Here is a 17765-nt window from a genome sequence, read left to right as displayed (position 1 = left end):
GCCCAGCTCTATCTATCCTTAGCATATGCTTAAGGAACTTGACATTGTACTCCGTGGATACTAGGCCCTGCTCATCAATGTTATACTCACAATAGCTGGGAAGTGGAAACAGCCTAAATGTCAATACAAATGACAAATACATAATTAAAATGTGCTAATATACACTATGGAATACTATCCATCTGTGAAGGAAAAATGAACTTTGCAGACATTCCCAGGACTAAACTAGACAAGTTCCTATTGAATGAAGTAGCTGTTAACGGACCAGCTTCCTCGGAGGTTGAAAGATTCCATCCTGGAGGGAAGTTTCTTAATTAGGAAGTTAAACAACTCAGAATAGCTTCAGGAAGGTCTTGAAACTGACCAGATTCACTGGGTTCTTTTTTCCCTGGAGTAAGCAATAAAGACTGCTGAAAGCCCCTCTCAGACAAATCAAGCTACAAAGTTGACCCTTAGACTAGACCTGCCGCCCAGAAGAAGCTAAACCAGACCAGCTACCTGCAAGAGCTTTAGAGCAACTGAGTCACTTGGAAAGGAAACCGTCCAACCTGTTGAGCTGTTTGCAGGCTGTGCACTGTGCTCCAGGTCCCCATTTTGTCACCCATGCTGAGGTGAGCATTGATGATGCAGCTGTCTTGGAGTCATTTCTGCTCCCGTAAGTCGCCAATCACCTATATTCCTATAAGTAACTCAAATAAAATTCATTGGTTCACAGAGTTGGACTTTGGTGGTATCCATACTGAGACCTGTCATACAGAAGAAAACCAGACTCACAATGACAAACAGCACATGGTCTTTCCTCATCTGAGGTTCCTAGCACCAAGTATTCAAATGGTAGCACATAACCTGGACTAACTGCAGAGACCAGGAAAGTACAAAGGGATGATTGTGGAGAGGGGGAAAGTCAAGCACAAATAATCTGTAACATTTGGGAGTCTCTTTGGGACCACACTAGCCAACAGTTTCAGAAGAAGTAGCATTTTCTTGTCACCAGCCTCTTCATGTTTCCCTATACTGTCTCGTATGGGCATTGTCACCTTGTTATAGGATTACTCCACTTACATTTTTTAATTTATGTATTTGTATATATTTTACAATGCCTCTATGGAAAGGTTTCCATGCAGCCTTTTCAAAAAGTCTTTAATGATAACTGTGCCTCCCCTTATTATATACAATCATTAAAGTTATTCTTGCTGCACAATAACTTATCCTGTATATTCAAAAATATGTAGTATAATTTCTAATATTTATATATTACATTCATTCAATGGAATCTATTTATCCTGAAAAATAAAACAGTTAATCAGCACTCACAGAAAGCACACTGAATTGTAACAATTTCATCTCAGATAAAACCTTCTATCTTGGGAGAAGCTTATAAAGCCACACAATGTTCCAAAGGGAGCTGAGACATCCTGTACTGCGGGGTAGCTGGTTGAGTTCAGCAAGTAAACAATAGCTTCAGGAATTGACTAGATTTACTTTGTCCCTGTAGGGTTACTATTGCTATGATGAAGCACTGTGACCTTGGTGGAGAAAGAGTTTATTTGACTTTTGTTTCCATATCAGTGTTTATCACTGAAGGAACTCAAACAGAGCCCAGACCTGAATGCAGGGCCTGATGCAGAAGCCAGGAAGGTGTGCTGCTTATTGGCTTGCCCCTCATAGCTTGCTCAGCCTGCTTTCTTTTCTATTTATTTATTTTTTTTTTACTTATTCGCTTTACATCCCATTCACTGCCCCCTCCAAGTCACCTCCTCCCACAATACTTCTCCCTCCTCTCCCTTTCTCCTCTGAGTGGGTGAGTGGGTGGGGACCCTCCCTGGTTATCCCCCCATCCTGGCAATTCATGTCTCTGCAAGGCTAGACACTTCCTCTCCCACTGAGGCCAGACAAGGCTGTCCGGTTAAAGGAAAATATCCCATAAACAGGCCACAGCTGTTGGGATAGCACCCATTCCAGTTGTTCAGGACCCACATGAAGGTCAAGTTACATATCTGCTACATATGTGCTACATATTGGTCCAGCCTGTGTGTGCTCTTTGGTTAGTTGGTCAGACTCTGAGAGTCACACGGAACCAGGTTAGTTGACTCTGTTGGTCTTCCTGTGGAAATCCTATCCCCTTCAGGGCCCTCAATCCTTCCTGCTATTCTTCCATAGAGGCCCCTGAAATCATTCCACTGTTTGGCTGTGGATGTCTGCATCTGTCTGAGTCAGCTGCTGCGTGGAGCTTCTTAGAGGACAGCCATACTCCTGTCTGCAAGCATAACAGTATCATTAACAGTGTCAGGGATTGGTGCTTGCCCATGGGATGGCTCTCAATTTGGGTTAATTATTGGTTGGCCATTCCCTCAGCCTCTGCTCCATCCCTGTCCCTACATTTCTTGTAGACAGGATAAATTTTGGGTTGAAAGTTTGTGGATGTGCTGGTGTCTCCGTTGCTCCACAAGGGTTCCTGTCTAGCTACAGGAGGTGTCAGTCTGCTTTCTTATAGAACCGGAGACCACCAGCCCAGGGATGGCACCACCCACAGCAGACTGGGCCCTCCCGCATTGATCACTAATTGAAAAATGCCCTACAGATGGATCTCCTGGAAGCATTTCCTCTATGGAGATACCCTCCTTTGAAATGACTCTCAAGTCGACATAAAACTAGCTAGGACAGTCCCTCACTCTCCAAGCTGAGGTGCCTAGAAGAGACTTAGATCAGCCTAGCAGCAAGCAGAGACAAACTTAACTACTTAGAAGAAGTGAAGACCAGCTTCCTGAAAGGGGCACTGTTGAACCTGCATAGCCACCATCAGGCTGTGCACTGTACTCCAGGGTTCCAAATTTTGTGAGCTGTTACCCTTGCTGGCTTTGGTGATAGAATTGTCTTTGCACCATTTCTGCTTCTTTGAATAACTCTTATAAAACTTTCTGGTTCATCAAGATGTATTTTGGTGCTATTCTTACTTTGGTCTGCCATTGATTTCTTGTCAGGGTGAGTAGATGTTTTGTTCATGTTTCCTTGAGAATGATGTCACACAACACTCAGACTTCATAATTTGGGACACTCCTAGAAAAGATAATTGATTTCCTCAGGAAAAACATGTGATTCTTACCTTAAAAATAATACAACTGTTCATTACATTTTTCTTTTCAATTGTTTATTTTTAACATGCTTGTGTTTGAGTTTTAATAATTCCTTCATCAGATTTGCCCTGCCATTGATGCCTTCTTTGACTGTTAATTTCATTCACAGTATTTTTTCAGATAAACGATTTCTGCACAGCTTTCATTTGCATCTCTTTCTGTGAAAATGATGTTATGTTAGGGCACTGAACCATCCCTTACTGCTTTCTTGAAGCATGGCAAGTTTCCTTAAAACCGATGCTGTAAAATTTTCATTAAAGATTTTATTCAGATTAGCTCTTTACTCTGATCATTAAGTAAAGCCACAATTTCTGGTGAGTTTCTGGTGCCTGTTGGCATGCAATGACTTCTACACATTGAAAGTCTTGGTATTTGTTCCAGCCTTCACAATTCACTTCCTGCCTGTCCTTCTCATAGTTTAATGAAGTTGCTCAATTTTTATACCTGTAGTCACACCTGCTATTTCAGCACTGGATCATGTGCAAACTTGCTGTTATTATGTTGTCACTCTTTGGACAGTAGAGGTCTTGTTTTTTCCAAACCTCAGCTGGCATGGCATTCAGAATGAACTGGGAGAGTACATAAGGCTAGTCTAGTGTCTCCCTACAAGTCACATTCTAGAAACAGTGTAGCTACAGACACTTTGTCCACAGTTTCCAGCTTGTCTTTATTGCATTCTCCTTGGCTCTGGGAAGAATGATTGAGGAAAGACTGGCCTTAGGCTCTTAAGCCATGCTTATGGGCATCAATAGAACAATTCTATGTCAAACTTTTATACTAGTCATCCATGAGTAGTCTAGTGATGGATTGAACTAAACGTCACACTGCTACGGGTAGTCTACTACTGACATGGACTCATGACACAAGACTGATAACTGACACAATCAGCCACTAATGATGCTGCCTGCAATAGAATTCCAACAAATAGGTTGGGATTGTGCATCTCTGCTTGCCAGAAGGGATATCCTAGTGGATCTGTCCATGGGCGCTGGGCCTGAGATTATAGGGCCTGCCCTATTTTTTGTTTGCTTATCTGCCTCACATTAAATTACAAAGTAAAAAATCTTGCCTTGTTTCCATTGTATAACTGCAGTGAATATAGTCTTGCCCCATGCTATACTGCCTGAGCCTGATGCAATGATAGTGAAGCTAAACTCCTACCATCAAGAAGGACATCGAACTGAATATCTCTTTCCACACCAGCAAAGACCCACACAACCTCATGGGTGCACAAAGGCAAATGCTGCAGCTGCAGATGGTAGCTTTGTCTATGGTTTTGCCTTGAGGCTTGCCAGCCCTTTTTCTGATGTGTGTCTTTTATTCTTCAGCTTTCCCCTGTAAGTACCAACCTGTAGGACTCCACCTTACTAGGGCACAGGTCATTTCTTGATGCCAGATAAGGCCTAAACAATCTACAATTTAGTGTATAGAGCTATCCATGCTTCTGAAGTTAGATTTCATCAGTCGTAAGTATTAACAAACATATAGGGTCACAACTGTAGAAATGTGAACAATTCTTAGGAGAGGTACCTCTGGCATGTTCCAAGTCTAGAAGGGACATAAACCAAAGTGTAAGACTGTTTCACCAAGGATTAAGTGTCCACCAGATGCTAGGGCAGATCTAAAGTCCATTCCTTTGAGCTCTGGTCTGAATACCTGTGCTTATTTTCTACCTAGATTTGAGTGACATGACGACCTAGAAGAGCTCCGAGGTAAATTACTGTATTAGCCATCTGTCTTTCTTCCCAGCAGGTAGAGTCTTGTTCTCAACTCTGCTGTGCAAGAGTGAGAGAACTGTAGTAGAACCACTCCCATGGCTACACGGCCATGCAGTGGCAATGTGGATACCAGCTTGATGTAGAGCTCTGCCAAGAACCGGCTTCCCTGTGGTGGACCTACTACTGGATTTCAAGTATAAAGTCTAGACTTAATTCCTTTCCCCAAGCCCGGATGAGAGGTGTCTCTCCACAAGTTACTTGAAGTTGAGTGAGGGGTGACATGGCCAACACTTTCTTTGCTGTCTTTGATGTGTCTTTTCTTACTATTATAAGAAAACCAAGTACTAGGTCAGAAGTCTAAGCCCTAGACCCAGAAAATGAGGGTCACAGGAAGCTGGGAGGTTAAAAGAATACTGAGGCAGATGTGACATCATTCATTTCTAGCACACAGTCCACACATAACCATATAGGTTAACACATACAGGGGAAATCTGAGGAAGCAAAGACATACATCAGGTAAAATCTGGCAAAGACAAAGTTGAAGGTGAAGACACTCAACTATGACCCCAAGGACATATTTATAGACAATATTAACAAAAGTGGCACTTTGCCAAGGGTGGTTATATAACAGATTACATCATTGCTTAATCCTAATTCCCACGTCAGACTTCCCTGGATGTCCAGTGTATTTATCCATATCAGTGCCATGTTGTTTAAGTATTATTGGTCCTTATGGCCTTCTGCTCCCTTCATATGGTCTCTTTACTGACACTCCCAATGATAATACATTACAAATGTATATAGATTAAACAAGATCATTATCCATGACTCGCCCAATTCTTCAAGAGGTAATTACTGTTTTTTTATTTTATTTATTCATGTATTTTATGTATATGAGTATTCTATTACATGTATGTCTGCATGACAGAAGAGGGCATGAGATCTCATTACAGATGGTTGTGAGACACCATGTGGTGGCTGGGAATTGAACTCAGGACCTCTGGAAGAGCAGCCAATGTTCTTAACTGCTGAGATCTTTTTCTGTTAAGAAAATCATATAAGTTTATGTCCACCTATATGATTTATTACATTTAAATGTAGATATGTTGATCTATCCCTGAATCCTCATTATAAAGCCAATTGATACTAGTGGATGATCTTTATAATATATACCTATATACAAATATTTGCAAGTATTCTGTTGAGGATTTTTCTTCTATGTTTATGAGTGATATTGGCCTGCATGTTTTTTATTTGCTTTGGTTTCATTGGATTCTACTTGGTTTTGGTATCAGAGTCACAGTGGCTTCCTAGGAGGTGACAGAAGTGTTCCTTTTCTTTCTTTTTTGAGTAATTTGAAAAATTGTATTTCTTTTAAAGTATGGTATTTTTCTGTTATGAATCCATATGCACCTGGACTTTCATTAGTCAGAAAGTTCCTTATTTGCTCTGAGTCTGTTGGTCTCTGCTTGGATTAAATTTGGTGGTTCAGATGAATAATTCTTACAGTTCTTCTACGTATCAAACTAAATGGAGTATAGAGTTTTTTTAAAATTATTCCCTTACACTATTCTGAATTTCTTTGATGTCTGACTCGACTCTAATTCTGTTAATGGGAGTCTTAAGTTAATTGAGCCAACAGAGTATCAGTTGTCTGAATATGGTCATGGTGGGATGTAAAGTGGATAAGTTTAAAAAATTAAATTAGACCCGCGGATCCCGGCCCACAGCAACTCTCTGCTCCCAGACCCCGTGGGAGGGGGACCTCACTGCCTGGTCGGGTGGGCACTCCTGAGGCTGCGGAGCAGAGGAGGCCGCCGGCGCTACCCACCCCTGCCCACATCCCTGGCCCAAGAGGCAACTGTGTGGGGCCTCTGGGTGCCCGTGGGGGGGGGGGCAGGAGTGGCGGGACCCCTGCGCCTGAGACACCGCCGGAACCTGAAGGAAACAGACCGGATAAACAGTTCTCTGCACCCAAATCCTGTGGGAGGGAGAGCTAAACCTTCAGAGAGGCAGACACGCCTGGGAAACCAGAAGAGACTGCACTCTGTGCACATCCAGACGCCAGAGGAAAACACCAAGCGTCATCTGGAGCCCTGGTGCACGGAGGCTCCTGGAAAGAGCGGCGCAGATCTTCCCGGTTGCTGCCGCCGCGGAGAGGACTTGGGCAGTGCCCCGCGAGCAAACTTGGGCCTTGGAACCACAGGTAGGACCAACTTTTCCCCTGCAAGAAACCTGCCTGGTGAACTCAAGACACAGGCCCACAGGAACAGCTGAAGACCTGTAGAGAGGAGGAACTATACGCCCGAAAGCAGAACACTCTGTCCCCATAACTGGCTGAAAGAAAACAGGAAGGCAGGTCTACAGCACTCCTGACACACAGGCTTATAGGACAGTCTAGCCACGGTCAGAGATAGCAGAACAAAGTAACACTGGAGATAATCTGATGGCGAGAGGCAAGCACAGGAACCCAGGCAACGGAAACCAAGACTACATGGCATCATCGGAGCCCAATTCTCCCACCAAAGCAAACGTGGAGTATCCAAACACACCAGAAAAGCAAGATCTAGTTTCAAAATCATATTTGATCATGATGCTGGAGGACTTCAAGAAAGACATAAAGAACTCCCTTAGTGAACAAGTAGAAGCCTACAGAGAGGAATCGCAAAAATCCCTGAGAGAATTCCAGGAAAACACAATCAAACAGTTGAAGGAATTAAAAGTGGAAATGGAAGCAATCAGGAAAGAACACATGGAAACAACCCTGGACATAGAAAGTCAAAAGAAAAGACGGGGAGCTGTAGATACAAGCTTCACCAACAGAATACAAGAGATGGAGGAGAGAATCTCGGGAGCAGAAGATTCCATAGAAATCATTGACTCAACTGTCAAAGACAATGTAAGGCAGAAAAAGCTACTGGTCCAAAACATACAGGAAATCCAGGACTCAATGAGAGGATCGAACCTAAGGATAATAGGTATAGAAGAGAGTGAAGACTCCCGGCTCAGGGGACCAGTAAATATCTTCAACAGGATCATAGAAGAAAACTTCCCTGACCTAAAAAAAGAGATACCCATAGGCACACAACAAGCCTACAGAACTCCAGATAGATTGGACCAGAAAAGAAACACCTCCCGTCACATAATTGTCAAAACACCAAACGCACAAAATAAGGAAAGAATATTGAAGGCGGTAAGGGAAAGGGGTCGAGTAACATATAAAGGCAGACCTATCAGAATCACACCAGACTTTTCGCCAGAGACTATGAAGGCCAGAATATCCTGGACAGATGTCATACAGACCCTAGGAGAACACAAATGCCAGCCCAGGTTACTGTGTCCTGCAAAACTCTCAATTAACATAGATGGAGAAACCAAGATATTCCATGACAAAACCAAATTTACACAATATTTTTCTACAAATCCAGCACTATGGAGGATAATAAGGGGTAAAGCCCAACATAAGGAGGCAAGCTATACCCTAGAAGAAGCAAGAAACTAATCATCTTGGCAACAAAACAAAGAGAAGAAAAGCACACAAACATAACCTCATATCCAAATATGAATATAACAGGAAGCAATAATCACTATTCCTTGATATCTCTCAACATCAATGGCCTCAACTCCCCAATAAAAAGACATAGATTAACAAACTGGATACGCAATGAGGACCCTGCATTCTGCTGCCTACAGGAAACACACCTCAGAGACAAAGACAGACACTACCTCAGAGTGAAAGGCTGGAAAACAACTTTCCAAGCAAATGGTCGGAAGAAGCAAGCTGGAGTAGCCATTCTAATATCAAATAAAATCAATTTTCAATTAAAAGTCATCAAAAAAGATAAGGAAGGACACTTCATGTTCATCGAGGGAAAAATCCACCAAGATGAACCCTCAATCCTCATCTTCGGTTGGTTTATATACAAGTGTGCAATTTCTGGGCTTGAAAGTAAAATGATGCTATCTGGTGCTGGATAGAGGAGCCTTATTTTTTATTATGGCAGCTTGCTATTTTTGTAACATGGTGATTTGGTTGAACACAATAAAGTACAGTAGTAACTGATCTCCCCTTCTTCCTGGAGGAGTGAGGAGATGATTAAATATTGATGTCAGCATCCTTGAGCATATTCAGATGAGCTACTGCTTCTGTTGAAAAGGATGCTGTGTTTGATTGTGGCCCGAAGCTTTGAAGCACTACTTGGCATCTCCTTCCTTGGAGGTCTCACTGTTTAAACATAACAGATTTGATAGCTTGTTGGTAAGGTGAGGTCCAGCTTGTCTCCACTAGGTCATCTTCATGTGAATCCGGAGGTTATACGGTTTTGTTCTAGGGATATTTCACTTTTTTAATAACGGTTTTAGCTGACATTCATGGAGAGAATGAATCCTTAGAACTGTGCCACTAGTGAAAGGAAATCCTGTCTAGAGTATGTTTCTTTACAAAGCTGTGTCACACCATCCTTTGGGCCCTCTGCTGGAAAAGTAGAATCAAGTCTCAAATAATGCCTTTTAAATTGTATCCTCTAGTATTATAGATGTAGGACAGTACTGTATCATACCTCTGTGGATGTAAAATAGCTTGTACCTGCTTTATGACACGTAGTAGTGACCGTGCTTTATCAGAGCTGTTTTTAATGATGTTGCTCAGAATGTTTTCTTTCCAGATGATGATTGAGAAGCTAATTTAAAAAAAATGGTGCCAGGTACCACAAGAGTAACAGAACTGTGCTGTTTTCTCGGGTTTTGTTATTTTACTTTTTTTTTTTAATGGAGTGTGCTGGATGTCTCTACAGTTTTGTTCAGATGACTGCAGAACCAGAAAAGCTGTTGCTGCTGTTGATGCATAACACACTGCTATTATTGGTCTTTTTATATAAATATAAATTTATATATACAGATATATAATTTGAATTTTTTGAAACTTTAGCTGTGCTGTCAACTTTGGAAAAAAGTATCCCCGTTTACTGTGTTGAATTGGCACTGTACAGAAATTAACAGCCATATTGGTCTAGAAATGTTGAACTTAAGTTTTTTTCCATTTGTACAGGGGTAACACACTGTATTAAATATGTAAGGTCTTAAAAAAAAGAAAAAAATGTTTAATTTCAAAAAAAAAAGAGAAGCTTCCTAAAATATACACACGAATGAAAGCAATCTAAGTAAAATCACCAAAGAATGGGGGAGGCAGAGCCCCATCCGTACATCTGTCAACAAATGAAGCTTCTAATACTGGGAATGAGGTACATCTAACTGAGTTTGTTGGCTGGAGGGATCCCGTCAGAGCAAACAACTCGGGCTGTTGACGAGACTATAGATTGATTTCTAAAAAACTCTACTGCTGAAGACAACACTTCCACAGCGTGTTGAACATAGGGAGGTCAAGCTTGTGCCCCTACACTTCCTACGCATTTGGCATAGGAAGGTACTCCGCATGCTATCAAAGGAGAAGCAAACACCAACTCTGCTACATTTGATCTACAATGGTGTCCTGCCTGCAAGTTATGCTAGGGCAATGGTGGTACAAATCTTGTGGGAGTAACCAACCAATATCTGACTTGAGATGAAACCCACAACTGGCACTACGTGGATGACCACGAACCAGAAACTAAATAGCCCAGGGACCTAGAGGAAAACCAAACGCTACTGTTCTGCTAAAGGAATGTAGCAGTAAAATGCTTGTAATGGCATCCTGCTATCCTCTCAGATCAGCGCCTTGCTCAGCCATCATCAGAGATGCTTCCTCATGCAGCAGGTGAGAGCAAACATAGAAACCCACAGCCAGACATCGTGCAGAGTGAGAGGCCTTAGGATACGCAGCCATAAATGGGATGTGTCTATCAAGTCCCTCTCCTTAGGATTCAGGGAGCCCCATGGAAGAGGAGGCAGAAGGAACTTAAGAGCCAGAGGGGTAGAGGCCATCAAGAAAACAAGGCCCCCTAAATCAACAGGCTTGACACACCTAGGAACTCACAGAGACTAAGGCGGCATGGCATGCACAGGCCCTGCACCGGTCTGGACCAGATGGGTGCCTAGAGCTAAAAGGAGAAGTGAGCACGTGCCCTTAACACTCACTCACATGCAGTCTCCAATTGATTACCACTTGCAAATGAGAGACTAGACTTCTCCAAGGGAGTCTCCCTGGGGAAATACGCTACTCTAAAGGGAGACTGCATGTGGCCAGCAGAACATGAGCTCACGGAATCTTGGGCAGTTCCTTGTCTCAACGTCACGTTAAGGCTTTAAACTTTCTTTTAATCTTATTTCTATTTCATTTGGATGTATATGCTACATATACATGTATGTATATACATATATATATATATTACATTATATATTTATATTATATATGCATTTATAAATATAAATACATTTCTTTTTACCTTAAAAAAATTAAATTAAATTTTAAAAAACATGGAGTCATGTGAGGAGTTTTCTGAGTGTTTGTGAGAAAATACCAAGAAATGAAGACAAGAGTCTGGTGACCTGAGTTTCTTCAGAAACAAGGAATTATTCTTGGATTATGCTTTTGTGCCCCTCTCAGGTGTAGCACATAGGAGTGAGTTTACATCAGATTATTCATCACAATATTTGTTTATATTATTATTTACTTATATGGAAAAATTTTGCTTTATGCTGCTTGTGGTCATATGCCGTTTGCCCTTGTAAATGTACATTATTCATGTGACTCCTCTTAACCCTCAGAACATAAATTGTCTGATGCTCTGAATAAAATTGGCTATTGCTTAAGGCGAATGCCAGCAGCAAACCACTGAACTGAGTATAGAACCCCCGTTGAAGGAATCAGAGAAAGAACTGGAAGAGCCTGAAGGGGCTCGAGACCCCATATGTACAACAATGTCAAGCAACCAGAGCTTCCAGGGACTAAGCCACTACCTAAAGACTATACATGGACTGACCCTGGACTCTGACCCCATATGTAGCAATGAATATCCTAGTAAGAGCACCAGTGGAAGGGGAAGCCCTGGGTCCTGCTAAGACTGAACCCCCAGTGAACTAGACTGTGGGGGGGAGGGCGGCAATGGGGGGAGGGTTGGGAGGGGAACACCTATAAGGAAGGGGAGGGGGAGGGGGATGTTTGCCCGGAAATCGGGAAAGGGAATAACACTGGAAATGTATATAAGAAATAAGTTAATTAAAAAAAATATTTTAGTCAGCCTCATTTATCTGCTCTATTCTTCTGGGTTCCACAGTGTCTAGAGTGGTTACAGTCAGTCTTGTTTATCTATCTATTCAAAGAGCCACCTCTTATATTTGTTGATTGCTTCTATTGCCTTCTTTGCTTCTGTTTCATTAATTTCTGCTCTGATTTTTACTATTTCTTCCCATCTACTTGGCTTTAGTTTGTTCTTTTTTTTCCAAATTCATATGTCATGTCAATAATTCATTTATCTATGCTTTCTTTTTTTAACTAGGCACTTAGAGCAATTTTTAGGATTGCATTTATTGGGCCCCAGAGGTTTTGCTATGTTGAATTTTCCTTTTTATTTAATTCAGGAGTTTTATTTTTTCTTGATTTCTTCTTTAACCCATTCATCATTCAATTTTTTTTAATATCCATGATTTTGTGTGTTTACTAGAGATTGTTTATTTTAAGCTTTATTCGTTTGTGGTCAGAAAAAAATACACAAAGTTTTTTCAATTTTTCTTTGTTTGTTGAGCTTTGCTCTGTGTCCCAGGATACAATCTATTTTAGGGAAACTTCCATGGGCTGCTGAATAGAATGTATAACTTTTAGTGTTTGGTGGAATATTCTATAAATATCTGTTACATCCATTTGATTCATGATGCTATTTAATTCCAAATTTTCTTTTTCTCATCTAGATGAACTATCTATGGGGTATTGAAATCACCTCTTGTTACTAAGTTGGGCATAATTTGGACCTTGACATTCTAATACTTTGATTTTTATGAAAAAACAGAGGTTGGTAATTGTAATGTCTTCTTCATTAATTGTTCTTTTGATCAAAGTAAAGTGTCATTCTGTATCTCTTCTGATCAATTTTAGATTGACATTTATATTGTCATATATTGGGATAGCAACAACTTTCTGTTTCTCCATCCTATTTCCATACTTCACACTCAAGTAGTGCCAATCATTGAAGTTAAGATCTTTTTTCTAGAAAACAAAGCAATAAATTTTGTTTGTGGATCTATTTACCAACATGTGTCTTTCTATTGGGGAATTAGGGCCATTAATACTTAAAGTTATTGTAAGGTACCTGATGATTGCTGTCATTTTGCTCTTTATTTTTGCTATTTCTGTTCTTAGTTTTATTTTTCTGTTTCAATAATGATAACTTCATTTGTTCTCTTTCCAGAGCCTCTTGAGTAAGCTTATTTATTTTTCTCTTTAGTCCAAATAATGCTTCCAGTAGTCTCTGTAGGACTGGATTGCTGGGTATGAGTTCTTTCAACCCGTTTACATGGTAAGTTGTTTTTTTTTTCCTTCAACTATGGCAGATAATTTTGGTGGGTAAAGTAGTCTGGGTTGCCATCTGTAGTCTTTTAGAACTTGAAATATATTAGTCTCCTATCTGCTGGCTTTAACGATTTCCACTGAGAAGTCGGCACTTATTCCAATGGACTTCCCTCCATGTGAGACTTGTGGTTTTTCCAGGAGGAAAAGCAGGAAGAGGCATCCATGGTTTGAAGTGAGTTAAGAAACTGTGGGAAAAAGCAGTGTCCTGAGGAAGATTTAGACTAATCTTGGAAGTGAAACTCTGGACATGTTTGTGAGGGGTTTTCTACTTTAGGTTAATTGAACTGAGAAGACCTACCCTAAATACGAGTGGTGCCAGTCCATGGGCTGATGTTCCAGAATAAAACAAAGAAAAGGAGCTGAGCACCAGTATTTATCTTTATCTCCTGACTGTGGATATCAGAGATCCATCTACCTCAAGTTCCTGATGCTGCATCTTTCCCACCATGATGGACTCTGTGAGCCAAAATAAATCCTTCTTTCCTTAAGTTGCTTTTGTTAGGTATTTTGACATAGCAAAAGACAAAAACAAAAACAAAGTGTTTCCTCTGAAATAAACAATATATTTGTACCGAGATGTATTATTCTCTGAAAATAACAAACAGCAAAGCAGAACACATGACAGGGGATCGGAGAAGACAGATTAACAGGCAGATTTATTCTAAACATGTTATATGAATGTATGAAATTTTCAAACAATAAAAAATAATTTTTTTAGCTTTCTTTTATTTGTTCATTAATTTATCCTGTAATCATGCACTGATCATATAGTTTGTGTTAGGAATTACATGGATGGAGGGGTTTCCCCGAGGAGCAAGTTTGTCCTGATTTTACAGGGTGGATTGTATGTGGGAAGGATGAAGTCCTTCTTGATTCTCATATTCCCAGCCTCCATTGGTGTCTGTATATTAGCAAATGCATGTATATACTGAGTCACCTTTAAGCTTTAATTATTTTGGTGTAACCTACAGTTGATGATTTCTGTTTTTAGTACTCATAGTCCCTACTAAAGCCACATAGAAAATATAACATTCAAAGACAGTTTCCAGTAGAAAGCCCACGTTGGAATCCAGTTAGCAGGATGTGGTGTGTTGACTCAGCACAACCCAAACCATTCTGTCTTCTACCCAGTGGGAATAAAGGTAATCTGATCAATATGCATTTGGCAATTTAGCGCATTGGTTTCATTTCTCTATAGGTCATGGAGGGAGGCTTTTGTTGGTTTCTGGTAGCATGATGGCTCCTGAACCAAGTTTTAGAGCAGAGTTCCTTAAACATTGACTTCTGAACAGTGCAGCTGTACAGCTGCAGACCTTGTGAGCATCTGGGTCTGGGCTGGGGTTGACATTCTATACTTCTCAATGATGAGGATCCCCGGAGGCTCTAGAGCTTTGCACCAATGAACAGACAATAAACTAAACAATAAAGACTTGTAGCACCTGAGAGCAGCTTTTGGCTTATAATAATAGTCTTGATCCTGTGGTGCACAGGACTGTGACAGTATATTAGAGAATACTCATCTTGCTTTTTACAATCTATAAACACTGTGTAAAACATAAGATATAAATAGGAAAGTAGTCTTTGCTTCTTATATTACAGAGATATTCTCTTGTATGTGAACCAGGCAGGGAGTAGAGAATTAATTTTGGTAAAGAGAAGTAATTAGTAATAACCCATTAAGGCAATGTCAAATCTTTTTTTAATAATTATTTTAAAAAAGAAAGTAAGTGACAAATTGCAGCCAGCTGACGCAGCCACTATATAAGTAACTGTGTAGATGTCTCAAAACACTAAAAGTTAAATGGCCATATGACCCAGCCATAGCACTCTTAAGTGTGTGTATATATATATATATATATATATATATATATATATATATCTCCAAAGGACTCAAAGAGATACTTGCACATCCACATTATTGCTGCTTACTCATAATAGCTAGGCAACGGAATCAGCCTAAGTGTCCATCAACAGACAAAGGAGCCAAGAAAATATATTACAAGTATACATTGATTTTTTTTTTTTGGTTCTTTTTTTTGGAGCTGGGGACCAAACCCAGGGCCTTGCGCTTCCTAGGTAAGCGCTCTACCACTGAGCTAAATCCTCAGCCCCTATACATTGATTTTTAAATTAATATATATACTTTACATCCTGATCACAGCTGTCATCCCTCCTCTCTGCCCAGTCCCTCCCTCTCACCTTCCCTCCCCTCAACCACCTCTCTCTCTCTCTCTCCTCAAAGAAGAGGAGGCCTCCCATGGATCCCATCCTGAGTGAGGTAACCTAGATGCAGAAAGAGAAGCATGGTATGTACTCACTTGTAAGTGGGCATTATCCATAAAGCAAAGGATAATCATGCTATAATCTACAGACCCAAGGAAGCTAAACAAGAAGGATCTGAAGGAGGATGCTTGAATTTCACTGAGAAATGGAAATAAAATAGACATTGGGGGGTGGATGGAGGGAGGAGACTGGATGAGAGAGGGGATGAGTTGGGAAACAAGAGGGATCAAGTGTGGGAAGGACAGAGGAAAAGAGAACTAGAATCAGTGGAGGTGGGGGCATTTCTGGAACAAGCTAGAAGCCAGGACAATAGAAATTCCAAGGAACCTATGAGGGTGACCCTAGGTAAGACTCCTAGAAATAGGAAATATGAAACTTGAAATGGCCACCTCCTCTAACTAGGTAAGATTTCCAGTGGAGCAATGGGTCCCAACCCAGCCACCAAACCTTAAATCCACAATTTGTCCTGCCTACACTGATTTTTTTAAAGCAGTAAACAAAAGTCAAAGGAAGATATTTGTGGAAAAGTAATAGAACTCAAAACTTAAGAGAATAAAAGACAAATAACATATTTGTTCTCTCACTCACATCCTAGATTTTAATTTTTTATTCCATTTGATATATATGTATAATTGTGGATATAGGCCGTGAAACTAGAAAGGAGACTATGGGAGGAGGAGGGATCTTAAGGGGGCAGAGACAACATATATTAAAACAGAACGGGAGTGTAGTCGTGGTTTGAATATGCTTGGCCCATGGGAAGTGGCACTATTAGGAGGTGCGGCCTTGTTGAAGTAGGTGTGACCTTGGTGGAGGAAGTGTGTCACTGTGTAGGCAGGCTTTGAGGTCTCCCAGGGTTGAAGCTTAGCCCAAGACCCAGAAGAGAATCTGTCCTGGATGCATACAGGAAGCCAGACTCCCCCTGGCCTCCTTCAGATGAAGATGTAGAACTCTCAGCTCCTCCTGCACCATGCCTGCCTGGATGCTGCCATGCTTCCCGCCCTGATGATAATGGACTGAATCTCTGAATCTGTAAACCAGTCCAAATTAAATGTTGTCCTTTATAAGAGTTGCCTTGGTTATAGTGTCCCTTTATAGCAATGAAACCCTAAGGCAGGGAGCTATTAGCAGGAGGAAGCTAATTAGTGGAAGGGGGCTGCATGATGAGTAAAGAAGAAAGAGAAGAACATGACACAATGGTAACTTTGCATAAAATGCCCAAATTGCTCTGGAAAGATAGCATATGAAAGAACAACAAAGTAAGACAGCTGTGGATATAGCCAATTAGTAAAATATTTGCTAGCATATATGAGGCATTGGTTTCAGTCACCAGCACCTCATAAGATGGGAATGGTGGCACATGCCCATAATCCCAGAACTTGGTAGGTGGAGGCAGAAGAATCAAGAAGTCAAAGTCATCCTCTTCAACACAGCAAGTTCAAGGAAATAATGGATACATGAAACTCTGCCTCAAAAGTAAATTGACAGAGGCTGGAGAAATAGCTCAGCACTTAAGAATACCCCCCGGTCTTGTAAAGGACTCAGCTAAGGCTCCAAGAATCTATATGGTGGCTCACAAAGCACTGGTTTGCAGACAAGAGTCTGGCATGGCTGCCCTCTGAGAGGCTCTACCAGCAGTGGACTGAGACAGATGCAGATACTTAGAGCCAAACAGTGGACAGAGGTGGGGGACTCCTAAGAAAGAGTTATGGGAAGGATTGAAGGAAACTAAGGGGATGGCAACCCCATAGGAAAGAAAACAGTGTCAATTAACCCAGACCCCTCATAGCTACCAGAGATGAACCACCAGCCAAAGAGCATACATGGGCTGGTCCAAGGTCCATGCTGTAGCAGAGGACTGCTTTGTCTGGCCTCAGTGCGAGAGGATACACCTAATCTGGTAGAGACTTGATGCCCCAGGAAAGGGGGATGCCAAAGAGGGGTACCCTCTCAAAGGTGAAGGGGAGAGGGAAAGGGGGAAGAACTCTTCAAGGGTGAATGGGAGGGGGACGACATTTGGGATGTAAATAAATAAAATATTTAATTCATAATAATTTTAAAAGATGAGAGAAGTGTGTTTGAATGTGGCCTGGTTTCTTTACTATTTTTCTGTTTTGAGTTTCTAGGCAT

At 41.1% G+C, this 17765-nt stretch overlaps 1 long non-coding RNA gene across 4 annotated transcripts in view; it reads left to right on the top strand.

Annotated features, from left to right (window-relative positions):
- Window positions 1-14074, top strand: part of LOC103694470 (uncharacterized) — a 141186-nt gene extending 127112 nt beyond the window's left edge. For 3 of the 4 annotated variants that reach the window (XR_015646488.1, XR_015646489.1, XR_015646490.1), the window contains 3 exons: window positions 12695-12794; window positions 13228-13299; window positions 13627-14074. This is a non-coding gene — a long non-coding RNA (uncharacterized LOC103694470). Of the gene's footprint in view, window positions 1-12694; window positions 12795-13227; window positions 13300-13490 lie in introns of all 4 variants that reach the window. The other variant, XR_015646491.1, reaches the window with a different exon arrangement.
- Window positions 14075-17765: the final 3691 nt, after the last annotated feature.

The sequence above is a fragment of the Rattus norvegicus genome, chromosome X, assembly GCF_021556685.1.
Source record: "Rattus norvegicus strain SHRSP/BbbUtx chromosome X, alternate assembly SHRSP_T2T, whole genome shotgun sequence".
NCBI lineage: Eukaryota > Metazoa > Chordata > Mammalia > Rodentia > Muridae > Rattus > Rattus norvegicus.
The sequence above is the reverse complement of the archived record's forward strand: the minus strand, read 5'-3'. Positions and strand labels throughout refer to the sequence as shown.